Here is a 6,371-nt window from a genome sequence, read left to right on the forward strand (position 1 = left end):
TCAGCGTCCTATGAGTTGTCTGTTGGTAAACTACTTTGTCCACAGTTGTCATTCAAATACAATATATTAGTACCTAAATAATTAACCTTTATTCTCTGGCAGAATCTGCCGTGCAATTCCAATTTCCTCACCAGATTCAAAACAACAATTCGCCTGCCAATGGCTAGGGTGCTCATCCCTTTTTACGGGTTAATTACTGCATTTATGCCCTTCAGAAAATCACATCCCCAAATGCATGAATGATACAGTGTAGGAGCTAAAAAGAAGGTGGTCAATAGTCTTTCCCCCTGTGCAACCACTCCTACATGCACGAGACTCCACAGGAACGGAAAGAGCACTCAACGCACCTTACAATGTACAGTTCGAAAGGTCTGCTTAATATACAGTTGTTTAAACAGACAAACGATCACCGCACTAAAACTCGCTTCAGTACCGAGCAGGATATTTACAGGTTCGTTATTTAATAAAACTTCTACCAGTACCTGTATCATTTCAGTAAGTTCTATTCTACGTCCACTCGGATTTTATAGTAATTCTTCTCGAATGTCAATCCAATCGTTGTATATGAGCTCTCTTACTTCTAATGATGTCCCGCCTTCCTCCTTACGACCATCCACTTGCGTAAGGAATAAAGAGACTGGATCTAGTTCTTTAATTCAGTTGTTCTGTCATTATTCCCTTCTCATACAACTATAATTCGCACCTCATGGTTCTGAGCCGACCATTCACGATCTACATTACGCACCCTATTTTCAGTTTTGTTCATCACATGAGGTGGCATGTATTGTCCAGACATATCTAATACGTTTGCAGACGATGTCCATGGAACGCTTGACTGGTTACCCCACTGGACGCGTCTCTTATTGTTATTCTCCGGTGGCACATTATGGTCGTTACATTTTTCGCTTCCGTGTGTAATAAATGAACCGCTACTGCTGTCACTGGGTGTCTGTCAATAATGCCTAAGTTATTATTGCCGTTTCCTGGCTGATTATCATGTGAGTTGGAACTTCTACTTCTCCAATGACTGTCAAAAAAGCTCTGAGCACTATGGGACTAAACATCTGAGGTCATCAGTCCCCTAGAACATAGAACTACTTAAACCTGTCTAACCTAAGGACACCACACACAACTATGCCCGAGGCAGGATTCGAACCTGCGACCGCAGCGGTCTCGCGGTTCCAGGCTGAAGCGCCTAGAACCACTCGGCCACACCGGCTGGCTATTGATTGTCGTTACATTGATTATTCCTGTGGTAATTTCTATTATTCGTGTTACCGTTATTACATTGCGATTTTCCGTTGCGATGATTTTCATTGTAACGAACTGCCTAGCGTCCACGGGATTACATCTAGCGATTACTAGTGACAGGAATTGATCTAAGTGATAATTGGATACGTTAATTAGTTTCTCTCGCAAGTGAATTCGTAATTTCTGTTTCAGATTTCTTAAAACCTACCTAAGGTTGATGGGTTCAACCCAGTTTCGGGTCTTATTTATTTACCCTTCGAAATATGAGGGTTGGAACTTAAATAGTGGCAACAATTTATTTACTGCTCGTACGAAATAGATACGTGTTTCAAAGTTTTTGTGACCAAAGTAATCACCAGCACTGGGTATAACCCGTTGCGAGCGATGTGGAAGTCGTAGGATACTCTTAGCAGTGCCAGTTGGGTTGACAGTTGAAGCGACGCGGTGTATTGCCCGACGAATTTGTAGCAGTTCTGAAGCGAATGCCGTGAAGTGTTTCCTTCAGTTTAGAAATCGAGTTGAACTCTCGAGGGCTTAAGTCAGGCGAATGCAGTAGGTGGCATAGCATTTAGCTGCTTCATCAGCCAAACAAATCACTAACAGCTTGCACTGTACGTGGTTGAGCATTGTCCAGCAAATTGATGGTCAGGTCCTGCAGAATGTGTCATGACCTCTGTCTCTAAGCTGGTCGTAGCTTGTGTTCCAAAAATTAACACCATAGAGACAGAAGTGATGACACTTTCTGCAGGACCTGACCATCATTTTGCAGGACAATGCTCGAGAACGTACATGCAAGCTGTTACTGATTTGTTTGATCGCACCACTCGAACTGACAACACAATTGGCACTGCTAACAGTATCCTACGACTTCCACATCGCTGGCAACGGTTTATACACAGTGCTGGTGAATGCTTTCAACGTGAGTAAAACTTTGAAACACGTATCTATTTTGTACGATCTGTAAATGAATAGTTGCCACTGTTAAAGTTCCAACACTCGTACTTTCGAAATGTGCCCTTTTCCGGTTTGTAAAATTCTGGACTGTAAATCTCGATTCTATTTTGTTTACTCTTAGACCAGTACTTCGGAATAAACAATTTTTTAGAGTCATAGCATGACGAAAAACTCGCAGCTACCTCAGATGCCCGTAGTGAGACTTCACCACGGAAGAATGAACATGAAATTATACTTACTCACGAAGTCCACATACCGTTGTTGAAATGCAATGCTCGTCACATTTTTTTTACATTTCTTTCTTTTTTTGTTTTCCTCTTCCTTTTGTTTGATTGGGATTTGCATACAAAACAGTCCCCAACGATTTCCAGGCATCCAGACGCATCTTGTTTTGTGTGAGTCTCCACTTATTCGGGAACTAGAACTCTGATGCTCTTAGTATCCGATTTCACGTAAAATTTTCTCAAGCAATTAGGATTTAATGGGGTAGATAATTGAAGGCATTGCCAGAAATTTTCCCAGATCCAGTAGAATCAGTCTGCACCTATGAGTAACATTTTTTGCTTGAGGATTGTTTTCTATCTAAATAATGTACGCTCCTAAGCAAGATATATCCAGAATATTGTAAAAAAAAAAGTTAGCAGCCATCTCTGTGTCCTCCATTTTACGCTGTAATAAGTGCACTGTTTGTCAATATTATCAACGCCACCTTTTGTGCCATCTAATAATGTATAAAAGCTGGCACTGAAAGAGGGTCAGAAGTGACTGCATCGCAATACATTGTAGATATCAGTAGAACAACTTTCTACTCTTCTTTGAACCTATGAACACAGAGAAACGTTATCTTCACTGTATCCAAATATGGAGCACAATTCTTGGCCTGAAGAGAAAGGTTGCATTTCCGGCGACTTATAGGGCTTGTTTTTTCCACAGTAACAAATCATGGAAAGTCCCAAGTCATCAACAGCCTTTGTAATAGAAGAGTCGTAAAAAAATTGTCGGCGACTATATTTCTACCAGTGCGTTTGAAATAGTAACATATATATTTTACTACCCTCTCCCCATAATTATTTTCTCTACTGGAAGTAGATTCACATGCATAAATTTGGTCAGTTTTTGGGTAAGAACTTCACAAATCATAAACCCACCAAATCTTCAAGTCTTATTTGCCTGGATGCGAGGGCATGTATTGGGTAAATCTTGTCTTTCCTTAGCAAGGAAAATGCTGCTCGTCAACAGTGAGGCAATCAGAAGACACATAGCTCTTACAAAGATTTCAGTGTAGCATTTCAGATATGTCAGACGTTACAGCAGCTCTGTCACTTTTCAAACGCTAACCTCTAGTGTTCACAATGTCTTCTTGTCTGTCAAAACCTATTGAGGGTCAAACCTACACGATACAATGGGAAAGCATTTGTTTTCCACATTTTGTTTTCAGTGTTAGAGGATCTCACTCCAGCTGTAATCAGTGTACCAAAATATGTATAAAATTCTTCAGTTGTCAATGGCTTGCTCACTTTTGTTACTCCTTTTGAATTACTGTTACAGTTTGTGATTAAATGATTTCCCTTCCGATTGGTTTCACATACTTTATCACACCTTTATTCCGTCTTTTACTGAAAGAAGTATTGTTGTATGTATTGGACCAGCTATTTTCTTTATAACGTTATGACCCAATGTTCCTTATGCCACTTAGTTCCATCTTTACCCCTCAGAATACTTGGAGAAGACAAAATCGCTTCGCTGTTTTCGTCAGCTCTATCATTTTTCTCGCTATCACTATCACTTATTTCTCCCTTAATTTCTATATACAAGCACCAATGACATCTTCAGTATCTGAAGCAGCAGAATCTCCGTGCTTAGAATCAATTCGTCTGTAAAGTATTCGGAGCTGAACTCCTCTTCTGTGTCAACAGCAGATAACTTTCAATCACTCTTCTTTCACTTCATAGCTTCATCTGCTGTATTCCGATTTATAGAATTCCAGTTTATCGTCTATGAGAATTCCGAGTTGAGGCTCACAGTAGCATAGCTTACACATCAGAGAACAGCTAACAATGATGTGCAACAGCAGCAACAAAAGCGTGCAATAATTAGAATGGTTTGTTGCAACAATTCTGTGTATACTCAGAGCTGAGTTTTGCCAACAGTGACTGTACAGCAATGAAATCATAGTGTTACCCCGTTCACCTGATTACTGAGAAAACTATAATTTTTTGAGAGGGGACACAAGTGTCAAAGTGGCACACTGTTCTTAATTTTGAGAAGCACTTTCGTAGTAAAAAATGTGCATAACTCAGCTGAGTGTACCGTATGTATATGTTTATCAGGTCTTACTTTATGCAGAGGTTCCATAAAAGGCCGTCCACGTTCCTTCTGTAGAATAAAATTTTACATCGTACTAAATAAAATTGCTGATTTCCGTCTTTCCACTTTTCCTTGAGTGAGTATAAGGCTGGATGTTGGACTTCTTCATTTGTTATGGCCTACGTAACGGCTGTTATGTAATTTTCAAATGCTACCTTCTGCAGGTAGAGGGTAGTGAAACTGATATCTTCGAGATCTCCCTGAGCTGTGTCTATCAATGCAACAGGGGATCTATACAAGGCGGCCGCAATCATATTCATTGAGTCTAGTATGTGCGTTGTGGTAAGGTCGTGCTATTGTTGGTAAAAACCACATCTCCCTAGTTCTTCAGGGCTGGTTTTGACATGAGCAGAAACTGAAATGCTTTATGGTCAGTGTAAGAGTTTTTCTTGCGTCCCAATAGAAAATAAAGATATTTTGGGAACGTCGAAACCACCGCAAGCGCTTCCAGCTCTGTGACTGAGTATTCTTTTTCACATTAAGACAGCACTCTAATCCCAAATCCGATCGTCCTCCGTTAAATACCATCTGCGGTCTCAAACGGTTTGAAAATGAGAGTGTCTAATCTCATTTTAACCTAATAAGCAGCAATGCTCAAATCCTTCCAGAGATCAGCATCACAGACACAAAAGTTACTTTCAAAGACTGAAATTCGACCCATAATGAAGGTGATTTCTTCCCACGCACAAGCGAGGAGAAGCGAGGCTAATAATGTGAAGTAATTTAACATAAAGAATAACTATATAAATTCTCTGAGATGTTTCGTAGTGGTTGGAGTGGCAAGGTGGTCAATAGCTTCGTTCCTCTGGGTCAGGTGAGATCCATTTTTCTGAAATTACGTGTCCCCGAAAGCTGACCTGTAATTTGCCGAAAATCTATTTCTCTATATTTACCGTGACTTTGTGTTCTTTGAATGTACTTATAAAACCATTTAGGACCCTACTGTGTTACTCCAGCACCCTCTCAGCGATTAAGACGTCATCGACATACGTTCTGATTCGTTGTTTTAAGCTTTTGTCGAGGATTCTATCTAGACTGCGAATATGCGCTACCGATGACACGTTGAGATCAAAGGTAGACTCCACTAAAAGCTAAGAATGCTGTTTATTGACGACAGAAAGAATGGAGTTAATCTAACAGAAACTGGAGCAAAGATGGACGGAAGAAAATACTGACACATCATCACAGTTTTCCGGTCGGTCTGTCTGTGGTAGAGATGGTATTGATTGGCGCTAATGTACTGCAGGCCTAATCGACCGGTTTTTCTTTTCTACAATGTGTAATGGATCTTATGACGAAAAATTTTGCTTAGTTATGCTGTTTGCAGACTTTTACGTAATTCGTAAAACAGCTTCAGCCTCATAGATTATGGGACAGAACAACGTGACACTTTGCATCTGCGGTGATCTTTGACCTTGAATTCATAGTGTAGGTACTTGATTACCCCTGGTTTTGGAAAAACATTCCCCAGTTATCACGTAATGTCCCAGCTAAGTATCCCCACTCCTGCTCCTCTATATTTCCGCACACCTCTATTTTATCATGAAGCTCATATTCTGTCTTGTATCTCACTGTTTTCACTTCTTCTCCCCATCTTCTTACTTGTTCGCATCGTCGTCCTTATCTCGGTTCTTATATCTCTAATTTTCTACACAAATCCTAAGACAACTCATTGGAAGTTGGGTAATAATGACCTGTTCCCCAAATCGGAGTTGTATCTCTGTTCACTTCCGTGAAGTCATTATTCATGAAATCCATGCTGAAAATAAGTTAAATTGCTAATTTTGGTACGATTAGGA

General features: G+C 40.2%; 1 non-coding gene across 1 annotated transcript; it reads right to left on the reverse strand.

The window, feature by feature from the left end:
• Positions 1-1,135: 1,135 nt before the first annotated feature.
• Positions 1,136-1,219, reverse strand: Trnas-gga (transfer RNA serine (anticodon GGA)). Its single transcript is given in 2 exon segments — positions 1,136-1,170; positions 1,180-1,219. It is a non-coding gene; the product is annotated as a tRNA-Ser (tRNA).
• Between the last annotated feature and the right edge of the window lie 5,152 nt (positions 1,220-6,371).

Source organism: Schistocerca gregaria, chromosome 2 (assembly GCF_023897955.1).
Source record: "Schistocerca gregaria isolate iqSchGreg1 chromosome 2, iqSchGreg1.2, whole genome shotgun sequence".
NCBI classification, from domain to species: domain Eukaryota; kingdom Metazoa; phylum Arthropoda; class Insecta; order Orthoptera; family Acrididae; genus Schistocerca; species Schistocerca gregaria.